The 18,388-nt window shown below is 45.7% G+C and overlaps 1 protein-coding gene across 10 annotated transcripts in view; it reads right to left on the bottom strand.

Annotated features, from left to right (window-relative positions):
• Positions 1 to 18,388, bottom strand: part of PEBP4 (phosphatidylethanolamine binding protein 4) — a 285,395-nt gene that overhangs the window by 220,137 nt on the left and 46,870 nt on the right. Inside the window, exon 1 of one of the 10 annotated variants that reach the window (XM_008979121.5) lies at positions 10,399 to 10,793. The exons of the other annotated variants lie outside the window; for them this stretch is intronic. The gene's annotated coding sequence lies outside the window, so the exon portion shown is untranslated. Of the gene's footprint in view, positions 1 to 10,398; positions 10,794 to 18,388 lie in introns of those variants that run through there. 10 annotated transcript variants of the gene reach the window in all.

The following is an 18,388-nucleotide window of genomic DNA, read 5'->3' as shown; positions in this document are numbered from 1 at the left end:
CGCCATACAGCCCTGCTCCGCCCGTGCAGCCCTGCTCCAGCCATACAGCCCTGCTCCGCCCGTACAGCCCTGCTCCGCCCTGCAGCCCTGCTCCCGCCATACAGCCCTGCTCCGCCCGTACAGCCCTGCTCCGCCCTGCAGCCCTGCTCCAGCCATACAGCCCTCCTCCGCCATACAGCCCTGCTCCGCCATACAGCCCTGCTCCTGCCATACAGCCCTGCTCCGCCATACAGCCCTGCTCCAGCCATACAGCCCTGCTCCGCCCTGCAGCCCTGCTCCCGCCATACAGCCCTGCTCCGCCCTGCAGCCCTGCTCCGCCATACAGCCCTGCTCCCGCCATACAGCCCTGCTCCGCCTTACAGCCCTGCTCCCGCCGGTGCAGCCCTGCTCCTGCCATACAGCCCTGCTCCTGCCATACAGCCCTGCTCCAGCCATACAGCCCTGCTCCGCCCGTACAGCCCTGCTCCCGCTCTGCCCTCAGTGTCCTGTGTCTTCTACAGAGCCCAGGGTAGGGGCCTGGGAGGCATCAGGGGAAACACTGTACTAAGTGAAAACAGCCAGTTGCAAAAGAACACAGATTGTATGATTCCATGCATATGAAATGTCCAGAATAGGCAAACATATAGTGTCAGAAAGTAGAGCAGTGGTTGCTAAGGCTGAAGGCTGAAGGCGGAGGTGGGGTAAGATGTGACTGAGAGGTAGGGGGATGGGAGCTAAAAGGTATGAGGTTTAAAGGTGATGAAACTGTTCTAAAATTGACTATGTGATGGTTGCACGTATCTATACATATACTAAAAACCACTGAATTATACACTTCAAAATTCGTGAATTCTGAGATCTGTGGAGCATATAGCAATAACGCTGTTTTAAAAAATCATCCTGGGGATGTCAGCAAAATGGATGACTAGGAGGCTCCAGGCTCTTGCTCCCTCATGGAAAGCTAAACACACACATACACTGTCCCCACTGCCCTCCCCGCTCACAGAGAGAGAGAGAGAGAGAGAGAGAGAGAGAGAGAGAGAGAGAGAGAGAGAGAGAGAAATGGCTGAACGAACTTTATAGGAGTTCTGGAAAACAGCCAAAGGTTAGAGCAACCAAGCGAATGCCCAATCAAGGAAAGCCTCCTTAACTGCAGCCTGGGTGAGAGAGGGAGACCCTGTCTCCATTTTTCAAAGCCTCCTTCAAAATAATAGGAATTTTGCCAGGCACGGTGGCTCATGCCTAAAATCCGAGCACTTTGGGAGGCCCAGGTGGGCAGATCACCTGAGGTCAGGAGTTCACGACCAGCCTGGCCAACATGGTGAAACCCCGTCTCTATTAAAAATACAAAAATTAGCCAAGCATGGTGGCGAGCACCTGTAATCTCAGCTACTTGGGAGGCTAAGGCAGAAGAATTGCTTGAACCCAGGAGGCTGAGATTGCAGTGAGGCAAGATTGCACCACTACACTCTAGCCTGGGCGACCGACAGAACAAGACTCTATCTCCAAAAAAAAAAAAAAAAAAAAAAAAAAAGGTAGGGAATTTCATTTTCCTTCTACCTTGCCCCACCTCCAGTGCCAGCAGTATTGGTCTGGAGGAGATGGTAGCTCAAGCCCCAGTTCTCTCCCTTAGACTCAAAGCAGAGCCAGACCCGTCATGCACAATGCTCTAATGGGTTTGGGGTCTGCCTGCAGGACCACTCTGCTTTGCCCAAGTGGAAAGGGGCAGCATTGCTTATGAAAACAGCAGACAGACTACAGACCTTCAGACACCAAAGATACAGATTACAAACTGAAACATACAATAGACCATCCAAGGCCCCAGGAAGGTCAAGGAATCTCAAATAAAGTAAACTTGAAAAGATCTATGCTGAGACAGATTAGAACCAAGCTGTTGAAAACCAAAGACAAAGAGAGAATTTTCAAAGCAATAAGAGAGAAGTGACTCATCATGTACAGGGATCCTCAATAAAATCATCAGCCAATTTATCAGCAGAAACTTTGAAGCCCAGGGGGCACTGGGATGATAAAAAGTACTGAAAGAAGATAAGTTGTCAATTAAGAATTCTACATCCAGCAAAACTATCTTCCAAAATATTAATAAGAGAGAAATTAAGAAAATCCCAGATAAACATGACTGGGTGCAGTGGCTTATGCCTGTAATCCCAGCACTTTGGGAGGCCAAGGCAGGTTGATCACTTGAGGTCAGGAGTTTGAGACCAGCCTGACCAACATAGAGAAATCTTGTCTCTACTAAAAATACAAAACTAGCTGGGCATGGTGGCAGGCACCTGTAATCCCAGCTACTCAGGAGGCTGAGGCAGGAGAATTGCTTGAACCCGGGAGGCAGAGGTTACAGTGAGCTGAGATTGTGCCACTGCACTCCAGCCTGGGCAAAAAGAGCAAAACCCCATGTCAAAAAAGAAAAAAAAAAAGAAAGTCCCAGATAAACAAAAGCTTAGGGAGTTGTTGTTGTTTTACCGCTAGTGCTGTCCTGCAAAAAAATACTGAAAGTAGACCTTCAGGTTGAAATGAAAAGATGGCAGTAGGCTGAAACCAGGTGAAGAAATATATAAAGACCTTTGTTTGAGGTAAACACATAGATAAAAAAGCCAGCATTACTGTAATTGTGGTTTATAAGTCTACTTTTTTTTTTTTTTTGAGATGGAGTTTCGCTCTTGTTACCCAGGCTGGAGTGCAGTGGCACAATTCTCCTGCCTCAGCCTCCCAAGTAGCTGGGACTACAGGCACCCACCACCATGCCCAGCTAATTTTTTTTTTTTTTAATTTTTTTTGTATTTTTAGTAGAGACAGGGTTTCACCATGTTGACCAGGATGGTCCCGATCTCTTGACCGTGTGATCCACCCGCCTCGGCCTCCCAAAGTGCTGGGATTACAGGCTTGAGCCACTGCACCCTGCCCTATAATTCCACTTTTTAAATACAGGATGTCTTAGTCCATTTAGTGTTGCTATAAATGAATACCTGAGGCTGGATAATTGATAAAGAGGTTTACTTGGCTCACAGTTCTGCTGGCTGGAAGACTGGGCATCTGGTGAAAGCCTCAGGCTTTTCCCACTCATTGTAGAAGGCAAAGGGAAGCTGAAGTGTGCAGAAATCACACAGTGAAACAGAAAGCAGGAATGAGAGAGGGGAGCTGCGAGGCTCCTTTTAACAACCAGTTCTCATAGAAACTAATAAGGTGAGAATGCACTCCCCTGGAAATGCATTCTATTCATGAAAGACCTGCCCCCATGACCCAAATATGACCCACTGGGTCCCACCTCCAACACTGGGGATCAAATTTCAACACAAGATTTTCAGGGGACAAATATCTAAATTATAGAACAGGATTTAAAGACAATGAATAAAATAATTAAAAATCGATGTTAGTGGGTATACAGTATACAACAATCAGTTATAAAATGGAGGGGAGTGGAGATGTATAAGTGTTTGTATGCAATTGAAGTTGTTAGTATCAACTCAAATTAGATCATTATAACTTTAGGATGTTATATGTAATTCCCATGGCAACCACAAAATGTATTTCTAGAATATACACAAAAGGAAATAACAAGTGAATAAAACATGTCACTGCAAAAAAAAATGCAAAGAAAGGTAGAAATGGAGGAAATGAGGGACATAAAAAGCTGAAAAGTAGTCAGATGCAGTGGCACATGCCTGTAGTTCCAGCTGTTTTGGGAGGCTGAGGTGAAAGGATCATTTGAGGCCAGCTTGGGCCACATAGCAAGACCCCATCTCAAAGAAAGACAGAAAGAGAGAGAATGAGAGGCGGGGGGCGGGGGGGCGGCGGGGAAGGAAGGAAGGAAGGGAGGGAGGGAGGGAGGGAGGGAGGGAGAAAGGGTGAAAACATACAGAAAGCAACAAAATGGCAAAATAAGTCATTATCTATCAGTAAGTGGATTTAAATTTAAATTTAATTGCATTCAATGCCCTGACAAAAAATTATAAATTGATATATTAGATTTTTTAAATGATTGAATTATATACTGTCCACAATAGGCACTTTAGCTCTAAGGACACAAATAGATTGAAAGAGAAAGGATTTAAAAAGATATCCTATGCACATAGTAATGAAAAGAGAACAGGGATAGCTGTATTAATATATAGCTATCCTTGTTCTCAAAATAGATTTTAAAGTCTGGATCTACAACAAGAGACAAAGAAGACATTGTATATTGATAAGCGTCAATTCACCAAGAAGATGTAACAGTTATAAACGTATATGCACCAAACATCAGGGATCCAAAATAGATAAGCAAACAAGGATAGAATTGAAGGGAAAACTAGGTAACTTAACAACAGTAGTTGGGAATTTCAATGCTCCACTTTTAATAATGAATAGAACAACTAGACAGAAGACCAATTAAAGAAATGAGAGACTGGCTGGGCAGTGGCTCACACTTGTAATCCTGACACTTTGGGAAGCTGTGGTGAGCAGATCACTCCAAGTCAGGGGTTTGAGACCAGCCTGGCCAATATGGAGAAACCCCATCTCTACTAAAAATACAAAAATTAGCCGGGCCTGGTGGTGAGCACCTGTAGTTCCATCCCAGCTACGCAGGAGGCTGAGGTGGGAGAATTGCTTAAACCCAGGAGATGGAGGTTGCAGTGAACTGAAATTGCGCCACTGCACTCCAGCCTGGGCAACAGAGCAATACTCTGCCTCAAACAACAACAGCAACCACAACAAAAATACATCCCTAATCCAAAAATTTGAATTCTGAAATGCTTCAAAAATCCAAACTTGGAATGCCTATGAAATACCACAAGTGAACAATCCTACACCTGCCCTCATGTGATGGGTCACAGTCAAAACTTTGTTTTATACACAACGCCATTAATGATATTGTATGAAATTATCTTTCAGCTGCGTTTATAACTATAAATAAATTTCATGTTTAGACTTGGGTCCCATCTCCAAAATATCTCATATATGCAAATATTCTAAAATCTGAAAAAATTGAAATGTGAAATACTTCTGAAATACTTTTCAATAAGGGAAACTCAACATGTATACCAAGGTGTATGGGATGCAGTGAAAGCCGTATATGCTATAAAACAGCTACAAAAGCTTACACTGAGAAGCTGCAAATGCTTATATAGAAAAGAAGAAAGATCTCAAATCAACAATCTAAACTTACACATTAAGGAGCTAGAAAAAAAAAGAACAAGAAAAACTAAAGCTAGCAGATAGAAAGAAATACCAAATATTACAGGCGACATAAAATAGAGAACAGAAAATCCACAAAATCAAAAGTTGGTTCTTTTAAAGACATTAGCAAAATTGACAAACTTTCAGCCAGATTAATTAAACAACAGGGAAGACTCAAATTACTACAAGAAGAAATGAAGGTAAGGCGATTCCTCTAAAATTTACGGAAATAAACATATGAAGAAATAATATTTTACAGAAATAAAAAGGGTGATAAGAGGTTAATAGGAACAATGGGTAAGGTTGTTGGTTATTTAATAAATTTGCTAACTCAGATGAAATGGACAAATTCCTGGAAACATAAGACCTACCAAGACTGAATCATGAAAAGATGGAAAACACGAATAGGCCCACAACTAGTAAAAAGATTGAAGCAGTAATCAAAAACTTCCCAGTAAAGTCCTGAACCAGATAGTTTTACCAGTGATTTCTACCAAACAATTAAAGAAGGATGAACACTGATTCTTCTCACATTTTCCCAAAACATTGGAGAGAATACTCCCAGACTCACTCTATGAAGCCAGCATGACCACGATATTAAAGCCAGACAAAGACTCTGTTAGAAAAGAAAACCACAAAGCAATATCCCTTATAAACTCTGATGGGAAAGCCCCCAGCAAAATATTAGCTCAGAGAATTCCACAGCACACTGAAAGGATTATACAGCATAACCAAGTGAGATTTATTTCTGTAATGCAAGCATGATTCAACATATAAAAAACAATCAACAGGCCTAGCACAGTGGCTCACACCCGAAATCCCAGCACTTTGGGAGACCAAGGCAGGATCGTCTGAGCTCGGAGTTTGAGACCAGCCTGGCCAACATAATGAAGCCCCATCTCTACTAAACATACAAAATTAGCTGGGTGTGGTGGCAGGCACCTGTAATCCTAGCTACTCGGTGGGCAGAGGCAGGAGAATCGGTTGAACCCAGGAGGCGGAGGTTGCAGTGAGCCAAGATTGTGCCATTGCATTCCAGCCTGGGCAACAAAAGACAAACTTTGTCTCCAAAAAAAAAAAAAAAAAAAAAAAACCACACAAGACCAAACCAAACCACAACAACAAAAAACACCAAAAAAAAAAAAAAAAACAGTCACCACGTTAATAGAATGAACGAAAACTACTACATGGTCATTTGGCAAAACTCGACACCCTTTCATGATAAAAACAAACTAGGAAGGGAAAGTATCTTCCTCAATACAATAAAGGCCATATACAGAAAGCTCACAGATGACAATGTACTCAATGGTGACAGACTTCAAGTTTTCCTCTAATCAGGAACAAGACAAGGATGCATGCATTTGCCACTCTTATTCAACATACATTCAAAGTTCTAGCCAGAGCAGTTACGCAAGAAAGAGAAATAAAAGGCATCCAAATTAGAAAGGAAGGAGTACAATTATCTGTTTGCAGATAACAATCTTACTTATAGAAAACTCTAATAATTAAAAAAAGAAAAACTGTTAGCGCTAAAAAGCAAATTCAGTGAAGCTGTAGTTTACGAAATCAACAAACAAAAATCAAATGCATTTGTTTACGCTAAAAATGAAGAATTCAAATAGGAAATTAGGAAAACTCTACTTAACCAAGGAGGTCAAAGACTTGTACGCTGAAAAGTACAAAATGTTGCCAAAATAAATTCAAGAAGAGATAAATAAATGTAAAGACATTCGGTGCTCATGAAGTGGAAGACAATATTGTTAAGACGCAAAGTTACTCAAAGTGAGCTACAGATTCATTGCAATCCCTGTCAAAATGCCATTTTCTTATAGAAATAGAACCCCCCTCTAAAATGTATATATAATCTCCTGGGGCCCCAAATAGCCAAAATAATCTTGAAAAAAGAACATATTTAAAGGACTCATACTTTCTGATTTCAAGACTTACTACAAAGCTATAGTAATCCAAATAGTGTGGTACTGGCAATAAAGACAGATAAATTGGCCAATGGAATAAAATAGAGAGCCCAGAAATAAACCCCCATATGTTTGTATGTAAGAATCTCTCTCTCTCTCTCTCTGTGTCTCTCTCTCTCTCTGTCTCTCTCTGTGTCTCTCTCTCTCTCTGTCTCTCTCTCTCTCTCTCTGTCTCTCTCTCTCTCTCTCTCTCTGTGTGTGTGTGTGTGTGTTCAAATGATTTTCAGCAAGGGTGCTGAAAATGATTCTGGGACAAGGGGATAGCCACATGCAAAAGAAGGAAGTTGGATCCTTGATTTACACCAGATACAAAAATAAATTCAAAGTGGTTCAAAGAGCTAAATCTAAGAGCTGAAACCACAAAACTCTTAGAAGAAAACGTAGGGGAAAAGCTTCATGACATCAAATCTGGCACTGATTTACATATGGCACCAAAAGCAGACTGTCACATTGAACTCCATGAAAACGGAAAATTTTGGGGCATCAAAGGACACTATCAAGACAGTGAAAAGACAACCGACAGAACAGGAGAGAAAAAAAAATCCCAGGAACTGGTGTTCTCTAGAGCCCCTTTGGCAACACTGGCCGCTCCACCCTCCTCTGTGTAGACAGCGTGTTCAGCCTGTGTGGGCTGCTCTCTATCTTCCCAATCAGCTATGCTCTCTCCCACCTCTAGGCCTTTTTGCACGAGCCATTCTGTCTGTAAGGAGCTCCTTTGTCTCCTGCCCCATGACCCACCTGCTTTTGCAAAAGGTGACCCACTTACTTTTGCTCACCTTCAAAGGCCATTTACACATCACTTCTTTAGGGTACCTTTCTGGATATCTTGTCACATCTGCAGACAGCATCTGCAGTCCTTCCACCACGACAGTATACTAATATCTGGGCATTTCTGTTTATTTACTTGCATTTCTCTGCCACTAGGCTGTTACCCTCATGGAGGAGGGACCCCATGCAGCCTATGAATTGCTGTGTCTACCACCAGCACAGTGCGTGGCATCAGCAGGTGCTCCATCACTACTTGAGGAAGGGAGAAAGTCAGAGAGGGAGGGGTGGATATTGAATTCCTAAAAGTCACGCTTCCACCCATTATAGATCTGGGTCTCACTGAAGCTCCAGGAGCAGAGCTGCTCCTCCTACCTCACATTCATTAATTTTTGCCTTCTGCTCTAGTTTTCTGTGCACGTATTCATCCTGTGAGGGCCCCGTTTGTCTCTGCATTCCCCACAGCACTATGAACATAGCAGATGCTTAATAAATCATTACATAAACACGCACGCACATTTTTAAACCGTATGTTGTAAAGGAACTATTTTGACCTTTGGTTGTCCTATTTAAAGACAGGCAGAGAATCCCGAAGTCACCCAACATGCACTTGGGCCATCTTTTGTTATCAGCTCTTCATTGCTTTTTATGCACCTTCCATTTCAGATGACCAATTTGAAAATTGTCTTGAAGTGTAAGAGTATCAAAATATAATTTCTTTTGTTTTTTTCTCAGGGAGGGGGGCTTACTTCTAAACGAACAATGATAAGAATTGCATCGAACTTCCCATCAGAAAGCAGGCAAGCGCGAAGAGAATGGGGAAATATGAAAAGTGTTGAAAGAAAAACTCCTATCATCCCAGAATCTGTATCCAGTGGAATTTTTCCTCAGAGGTGGAGAGGATATGGAGATGAGGAAAAGCTGGGAGAAGAGTTTCCCAGTAGACCTGCCTCGCATGACATGTGAAAAGAAGCCCTTCAAGGAAGAGCGAAATGAAACCTTGGCTCTGCATAGAGAAAGGAAGAGCATCAAAGATGGAATAAATGGAGGTAAAAGAAAATATTTTATTTTTACTATTCTTTTTGAGATGGAGTCTCACTCTGTCGCCCAGGCTGGAGTGCAGTGGCACGATCTCAACTCACCGCAAGCTCTGCCTCCTGGGTTCAAGCGATTCCCCTGCCTCAGCCTCTCAAGCAGCTGGGACTACAGATACACACACTACCATGCTCGGCTAATTTTGTTTTTGTATTTTAGTAAAACCAGGGTTTCACCACATTGGCCAGGATGGCCTTGAACTCCTGACCTCATGATCCACCCATCTCGGCCTCCCAAAGTACTGGGATTACAGACGTGAACCACGGTACCTGGCCTATTTTTATTCTTAACTGACCTTATAGATAATTGTTTTTTAAAATAGTTAAGAACAAGAATGTCTCAAATGATTCTGGCTTATGGTTAAGTGCATGAATGCTAGTAACGTCTAAGGAATGGGAGGACGGAATGGGGAGCCCTCTGTTACAGGGATCTGCACTCGCTCTGCTGTTTTAAGAGATGTCTGCTTTCTTTTTATCAAGCAGAAGACAAAGGAATTCATGGTGGCAATGATGGGGTTGGCAAAGAGAGCTCCAGGGCTGAATTTTCCCAGCAATGACATTCCTCAGGAGTTGGGAGAGTGTCTGTGAAATAAACCCAGTTCTTACCCCTGCTCTCTCCCCTCCATTTATCCAAAGGTCCTGCTAGACCTCTGGCCAGAGGCTGGGGGCCAGGACCCTTCCACTCTAGGGACACAAGTTCTTTTTTAGGTAGCCCCAGCTTATTGGTCTCAGCAACCAACCGTTGACTTACTAAGCCCATTTCATTAATAGATGCACAGGCATCTATTAATGAATAACTTCACCCATGGAATGGCAGGCTCCAGAGGGGCTATGAAATGGTGGTGCCTCACACATTGACTTGCCACTATGCCACCTTTGAAACAGTGAACGTTTTTTCCATCTGGTGGAGGTGAGAATTGAATTAGAGCTTGCTGAAGCTGTGTATTTACCTTGCCCCTCTTTGCAGGGACAGAGTCAATCTCTGGTTCCCCCCACATATCTCAGGATAAAATGAAATAGGTACTCTTCTTCCTGTATCATGGAAGGGGGCATGAAGGCCTCGCCAAGGAAAGAAACTCACTAAATCTGTCAGAAGTAAGGCCTGCCTGAAATCAGTGAGGCTCATCCCAGTCCAGAACTCAGGCAGTGAGAAATTCACCAAAGCTACCTTTCTGGGGAGAATTAGAGAAATGTTTGATGCTCAGAGACAGGCACTTAGAAATGCCATGAATAACATCACAAATAACGCCTCAAATGATGGGCTCAAATCACACCAGAGTGAAAAAATCAAAAACACCACCCTTACCACAAATTCCTAACAGCCCCCTAAGCCAAGCTCCTCACCACCCCTATCCCCTTAGCAAACTCCTACCACACACCAACAGGGGAGAAGAGTCCATGTCACTTACCCAGAACAGTGTGGAAGCTGTTGGGTGGTGGCTGCAGGACGGCGAGACACCTTGACAGGTTTCTGACCTGGAGAAGGTGGGGAGAAAGTTCCCCCCAGGGTGCCCCTAAGTTTGTGCTCTTAAGGTAATCACAGAGGGAGCCTGAGGATATTGAGAGTGTAAGAGGGTTCAGGAAGGTTCCTGGAGCCACGGAGAGGAGGCAGCTGTTGGCCGTTGAGGAGACAGTTGGAGAAGATTCCAGTGAAGTTCCAGGGAGGAGCTAATATGTAGGGCAGGAGAGAATAGGAAAGAAGAATGGGTGCGTTTGCGGCATTCCTCCTTCCAAGGATTCTAAGGAAAAGAGTGGAAATGGCACACAATTCTCTTACTGTTTCGCCTGTCTTTCAAGATGCACTGAGAGTCAGGCCAAAAGGACACTGGAGATGCAGAAAAGAAACTGCAGAGTCAGGAGCAGGAGGCTGGAGGGAGGAACCACTGAGAGCAGAATCCAGGGAAAGGTCCAGTATTTCACTACGGAGAGCAACAGGCACGCAGCCACAGACAGGAGACAGACCGGGATGGACAACTTTCCTCAGCTCCCAGTCTGGGGGGATTTATTTATTAATGATTATTTTAAGATGAAGTTTCACTCTTGTTGACCAGGCTGGAGTGCAATGGTGTGATCTGGGCTCACTGCAACCTCTGCCTCCCAGGTTCAAGCGATTCTTGTGCCTCTGCCTTCCGAGTAGCTGGGATTACAGGCATCGCCACCATGCCCAGCTTTTTTTTTTTTTTTTTTTTTTTTTTGTATTTTTACTAGAGATGGGGTTTCACCATGTTGGCCAGGCTAGTCTTGAACCCCTGACCTCAGGTGATCCACCCACCTTGGTCTCCCAAAGTGCTGGGATTACAGGCGTGAGCCACCCACCAAACCAGGCCATTGCAGGGATTTAGAAACTTCCTCTTCCCCAACAAGTGTGGCCTGGAGCCTGCAGAATAATGGACACCACCACCACCTGGTTCAGCCCGTGGTATTTCAAGCTGGCTCTGACTTGGGTAACTAGGCCCGGGGCAAGTACGTGGTTTTCAGGTCCCAGGTTTCCTGCTGTGTTTTAAATAACCACACCTGGAACCGTCACTTGCTTGCTTTCTAGAGAATTTCTCCCAGGAAAATCAATGAATCAATGAAAAGCTAAACATTCACCCAGTGGTTCTGCACAGTAGGCCATCTGAGAAATTCCTGAAAACACCAATGCTCGGCCCCACAACAGGTGGATTAGACCAGAATCTCTGAAGGTGAAGCCTAGACATGGGGGTTTTCAAATGCTTCCCAGAGGATTCTCATATGCAGCCAGGCTGGAAGTCCTTGAATTCAATCTATATAAATAGTAGGCATGCAGCAGGTGTGGAAGGTACAAAGATGAACAAGGTGAGAATCCTGCTCCTGATAGGCTCACAGCTCAGCGAGGGAGTTGAGCATCTAAACAAACAGCCAGGTGTGGTGGCTCATACCTGTAATCCTGACACCTGTAATCCTGGGAGGCTGAGGCAGGAGTATTGCTTGAATCAAGGAGTTCAAGACCAGCCTGGGCAACGTACTGAGACCGCCCCCATCTCTACTAAAAGAAAAAGAAAAAATTAGCCGGGTGTGGTGGTGCACACCTTGAGGCTGAGGAGGGAGGATTGCTTGAGCCTGGGAGGTAGAGGCTACAGGGAGCCATGTTTGTGCCACCGCACTTCAGCCGAGAGTGAGACCCTGTCTAAAAACAAAATAAAACAACACAGCAAACAAAATCACAACTGAGGGCCAGGTGCAGTGGCTCACACCTGTAATCCTAACTATTTGGGAGGCCGAGGTGGGTGGATCACTTGAGGTCAGGAGTTTGAAACCAGCCTGGCCAACACAGTGAAATCCGATCTCTACTAAAACTACAAAAAAAAATTAGCCAGGTGTGGTGGCATGCACCTGTAATCCCAGCAACTTGGGAGGCTGAGGCAGGAGAATTGCTTGAACCTGGGAGGCAGAGGTTGCAGTGAGCTGAGATTGTACCACCACACTCCTGCCTGGGTGACAGAGTGAGACTCTGTCTCAAAAAAAAAAAAAAAAAATCACCAACTGTGTGCTGAGTTCAGTCACAGAAGCACTCCCAGATTAAAGAGGAGGGTGTGTCAATCATATTAAAAATTTTTTTTTTTTTTTAGAGACAGCCTGTTGCCCAGGCTGGAGTACAGTGGTGTGATTATAGCTCACTGCAACCTTGAACTCCTGGACTTCAGGGATCTTCCCACATAGCTAGGACTACAGTCCGTACATCACCATATCCGGCTAATTTTTAAATTTTCTGTAGAGATGAGAGTCTCTCTATGTTGCCCAGGCTGGTCTTGAACTCCTGGACTCAAGCAATCCTCCTGCCTTGGCCTCCCAAAGCACTGGGATTAGAGGTGTGAGCCCCTATGTCCAGCCAGTCATGTTTTAAATTTTCTGTATTTTATGATTGTTTGACACCTTGGGGGCCTTGCTGGCCTAAAAGAGACTGTCCCTTCCAGGGCTAGCTAATTCCTAGAGATGGTAAATAACTTGCTTGTGAACTTGCCTTTCATGTGCACGACAACCAATTCATTTTCCAACCCCCACCCTTTACCTACTGTCACACACCAAGCCAATATTCCACCTGCCCTAAAATCACCCCAGACCACCAACATTATGCAAACCAGCCCATCCTCAACCAGCTCAGCCACTCAGCCTGCCCCTCCCTTCCTTCCCGTAGGAAATGCAATCAGGGCCCTACTTTGTCTGGCGCTTCCTGCCTCCTGACCTACCAGCTGCTTCCCAATGTGGCCCTGTTTGACCTAGTATGCCCCTTTCTCTTGGAAACTATGGGCAATAAATTCTGTCAGTGGCATTGGCCTCTTCGTGTTGTTACTCAGTAACTCTTCTCAGTTAAAATCCCACCAGTACAATCAAGACAGAGGGGTGATTCTCTTATGGATTGAGGATCAGAAAAGGTTTTAGGAGAGGGACAGGAGAAGGTGCAAAGGCACTGGGGCAGAAGGACTCGGAGGCTGGTGGACAAGGGACAGGATGGGATTGCCGGAGCACTAAACACAACAGACCAAGAGAGTTGGGGTGGGGATCGCATGCAAGTCTTAGGCTGGATGGGAGAATCCCAGGGGCAGCATGGGACACCACCCTTCGCCATTGTCACTCAGCCTTACAACATCTCCAAGAGCTGGATAGAAGATAGGAGACTGGTCAGGAGTTCAAGACCAGCCTAGCCAACATGGTGAAACCCTGTCTCTTCTAAAAATAAAAAATTAGCCGGTGTGGTGGCGTGTGCCTGTAATCCCAGCTACTCAGAAGGCTGAAGCAGGAGAATCACTTGAACCCAGAAGGTGGAGGTTGCAGTGAGCCGAGATAGCGCCACTGCACTCCAGCCTGGGCAACAGAGTGAGGCTCTGTCTCAAAAAAAAAAAAAAAAAAAAAGAAGACAGGAGACTATTCTACAGGTGGGAAACTGAGGCATGCAGAGAGTTAATTCTTCTTTAAATAAGAGCTGACTTACGCACTTGCCTTCTCTCCAGCAAGTCCTGTGAACTAACTCATTTCTCAGTGTGGGTTTCTATGAGGTAACAAGGTCATAGTGGAGAGCCTTCAGGCTGGCACCAACATTCCTGGCCTGAAACTATAGGAAGAGAGTCTATACCGGCAAAACTCCTTATTCAGAGGGAAGACACGTGCTTTGCGCATGGACTACCACTGCGAGCTTGTACCTTGGTCAAGCTTCCTATTCTTTCTATTCCTGTTTCCTCTTCTTTAGAGTGGGCGCACTAATCCACGAGGCAAGCAGACGAGGAAGGGGAAGGGTGAGCACAGTGCTTGACACATAGTATGTTTGATTCCATCTTTTCCCTCTTATTTCTTTATTGAGACAGAATCCTGCTGTGTCGCCCAGGCTGGAGAGTAGTGACGTGATCGACCCTCCAGGCTCAGGCAATCCTCCCACCTCAGCCTCCTGAATAACTGGCACTACAGGCACGTGCCACCACACCTGGGTAATTTTTTGCAATTTTTTGTAAAGACAGGATTTTGCCATGTTGCCCAGGTTGGTCCTGAACCTTTGGGCTCAAGCATTCGCTCACCTTGTCCTCCTAAAGTGCTGGAATTATAGGCATCAGCCCAAGCATTTGGCCTTATTTTTTCCCTCTTAAACCAAGAAAAATTCTAACTCTGATGAGAACAAAAAGAGAGAGGATCTATCAAAACCACAAGAGAGCAGCTCAGGAGTGCCAAGGGATGAGAATTCAGTAAGGGTGTCTCTTCCAGGCCATCAGTGCCATAAGGCGCTCCTTGGGGCTGTCGATCTGCGGAGGAACCACAAGATCTGCTCAGCTAGCCAGTGTCAGCTTCCATCATCTTGCTGTGCTAAATAAGGCCTGTCACTTTCCTGGAGAGTCTCCAAAGAAAACTGCAGGGCAAACAGACGTTGCAATAGGCCCAAGGAGCTCAGATACCCGCCCATCCTGTTTCCTGAGCTTCTCTGTAGGAAGGCAAGGCAGGGGATTGTCTTTTCCATCCCCGCTCTCTGCCTCCAGGTCCTCTGCTCCACGTGGATGCCTTGTGCCCCTAGAGCTTCTCCGATGACAACAACAGCTTTTATTGACTGAGCACTCACCGTGTGCCAAGCAGTATGTGAGCATGCGTAACTAGCACCGTTCCATTTCATCCTCCCACAGACCTGTGGCGGGGGACTCTCACCCCCGCTTTATAGCTGAAGCTTGGTGGGACTGAAAACTTTATCCAAGGTCACACAGCTAGTGAATGAAGAGCTGGATCCCAACCCAGATCTGCCTGAATCCAAAGCCCGTGTGCTTCCTCCCTGCACGAAGGTGTCTTGGGTCGCTTTATGTTTTCCAGCCTCAGTCCAAAGGCCTGTGGACATGAACCTTGGTTGTGCAAGCTGTATCTCTTCGATTCAGTTCACTTAACCTGCGACGCTTTGGATCTTCCATCTTTGATATCTCTCCTACGTTTCATTCCATTCATTCTGCATGCATCTAATCAACAGATTTCCACTGGGGTCCTCTCCAGGCCAGGTGCTGAGTACTTCTGAGGCTACGTGGCCCCTTCCCGATGTACCAGTGTGCAATTAAAATTTAAAAAAAAAAAGGAGTGGTTTCAGCTGGGTCTAGAATGCAGTCTAGCTGATCCCTTCTGGAAAAGGTGGAGCTCACTTTGACTGTCTTTTTCTTTTCTTTCTTTTTTTTTTTTTTTTTTGAGACACAGTGTCACTCTATCACCCAGGCTGGAGTGATCTCGGCTCACTGCAACCTCCACCTCTAAGCCCATGCAATTTAAATATCCACAGGCCAGCCGGGCGCAGTGGCTCACACCTATAATCCTAGCAGATTGCCTGAGCTCAGGAGTTTGAGACCAGCCTGGGTAATACAATGAAACCCCCATCTCTACTGAAACACAAAAAAATTATGGGTGAGGCAGCTTACGCCTACTGTCCCGGTTACTTGGGAGGCTGGGGCAGGACAATTGATTGAACACAGTAGTCAGAGGTTGCAATGAGCCAAGATCATGTCTCTGCACTCCAGCCTGGGCAACAGAGTGAGACTCCATCTCAACAAAAAATAAATAAATAAAAATAATAATCCTTGCCTAGCTGCGTACAATGCAATGTCCTAAGCTCTGGGGCTTACTGCCACGATAAATGCAACACAATATTTACCTCCACAGTTCAAAGGGAAAGACAGACATTTACTGAACCAACAGTGAAACAAGACAGCCTGTGATAAGACTATATAATAAAGGGGAAACTAGCGGGGAAACGCGTGAGGACGGAATTGAGGAAGACTTCACGGTGGAGAAGGTATTTTGCTGAGTCTTGGAGGCTGTTTACTGTGAGCTCATCCTTTTCTCCGTGAGGGGGACTAGAACTCTTGCATCAAATCGTTCAAGGCCTGATTTCCAAGCTCTGACATCTGATCAGGTGTTGCTGCAGAGTCTCCTTAGAGCGGCCCTGGCTCTTGAATGAGTCCTCACACCAATTGCAGCCTTCAGTTTGAGGGCTGATGGCTGTCAGGCTGCCCAGTGGAGGAGTGAAGGCAGCCAAGTCATTAAGCCTGAAGCCACCGACAGCAAGTGTGCGCTGGGAGCTGTGAGAGGCTTGGCCCGCCTGTCAGAACATTCACAGATACCGGCCAAAGAATGAAGACCGGGCCTGGGAGGAGGCCAGGTTCTCGCTCTTCACCGGGAAAGTCATTTGAGAACTCAAAGGAAACACAAGGGTGGTCTTCTGGGCCTTCTGACCTTCCTTCCTCTTTACCCTGGCCTTATTTATGATGCTTGCCTATCTGGGAGAGAGCTTTTTTAGGAAGGTAATTGCTAAGTCCGGGTGGCTGTTGTGGAGCTCACTTTAACTGTCTTCTTTTTTTTTTGAGACACAGTGTCACTCTGTCACCCAGGCTGGAGTGTAGTGGTGTGATCTCGGCCCACTGCAACCTCCACCTCTGAGTTTCAAGCCATTCTCATACCTCAGTCTACTGAGGACCTGGGATCACAGGCATCCGCCTCCATGCCCCACTAATTTTTGTATTTATAGTAGAGATGGGGTTTCACCATCTTGGCCAGGCAGATCTCGAACTTCTGACCTCAAGTGATCTGCCCGCCTTGGCTTCCCAAAGTGCTGGTATTACAGGCATGAGCCACCTTACTTGGCTGTTTTCCTTTTATATGCAGCAATCGTCTCCCAAAACAACACCAGGTGGGCAGGGGTGGAAGGGTTGAGGGAAGCCTAGTCCTCAGTAGCTCCAGAGGGGAAATAGATCAGGCTACCCAGAGGCAGTTTTCTGCCTAGCATCAGATCAGCAACGTTTGATGGGATGACTGGTCCCCTGCAGGGCCACCTGGGGATCCATAAGGGACCCACCAACAAAGTGTTTAGATACTGACCAGGGTGGGGAGAAATGGGAGAAGCCAGCCTAGGGAAGAGTGAGGAGCTTGGGTTCTATCTTAGGCACAGGAACCAGCTCAGCCCCAAGCTCTGTCACAGACTACAGAGAGGAGCTGACATCCTTCCAGCAGCTCCGTGCTCCCAACACAATCATCTGGGAGAGATCTGGTGGGTGTGAATTCTGGCTTTCCTACAGAGAGCCTTCTTTCAAGGGACCCCCTGGGGTCTTGCCAGGAACATTGCCAAAGGGATTCCACTCTTGGGAATCGGATGGATTTGGAGCAGTGGTTTTTCCACCTGTGCTCTAGGGAGGTGCTTCGAGAACCACTGTGGATGCAAAGGGTGAGAGGGAAAGCTGACTGGTTAGAGCCTGGGCCTGTACAAACTATTCTACAGTAATGTTCTGTTTAGGGTATATTTTAAAGAATAAGGCTGGGTGTGATGGCTCATGCCTGTAATCTCAGCATTTTGGGAGGCCGAGGTGGGTGGTGAGGCCAGGAGTTCAAGACCAGCCTGGCCAACATGGCGAAACTTCGTCTCCTTAAAAAATACAAAAATTAGCCAGGTGTGTGGCACATACATATAATCACAACTACTCGGGAGACTGAGGCAGAAGAATTTCTTGAACCCAGGAGGCAGAGGTTGCAGTGAGCTGAGATCATGTCGCTGAACTCCAGTTGGGTGACAGAGCCAGACATCACTTATTAAAAAAAAAGACCTGGTGGCTCATGCCTGTAATCCCCGCACTTTGGGAGGCTGAGGTGGGTGGATCATGAGGTCAGGAGATCAAGACCATCCTGGCCAACATGGTAAAACCCCATCTCTACTAAAAATACAACAATTAGCTGGGCATGGTGGTGTGCACCTCTAGTCCCAACTACTCAGGAGGCTGAGACAGGAGAATTGCTTGAACCTGGGAGGCGGAGGTCGCAGTGAGCTGAGATCGAGCTACCGCACTTCAGCCTGGCAACAGAGACTCTGTCTCAAATTAAAAAAAAAAAAAAAAAGAAAGAAAGAAAGGATAATTTTGCTGGTAAGTAGTCAAGAACTCA

Source organism: Callithrix jacchus, chromosome 13 (genome assembly GCF_049354715.1).
Source record: "Callithrix jacchus isolate 240 chromosome 13, calJac240_pri, whole genome shotgun sequence".
Lineage (NCBI taxonomy): Eukaryota > Metazoa > Chordata > Mammalia > Primates > Cebidae > Callithrix > Callithrix jacchus.
Note: the sequence above shows the minus strand (reverse complement) of the source record. Positions and strands in the feature narration are given on the sequence as shown.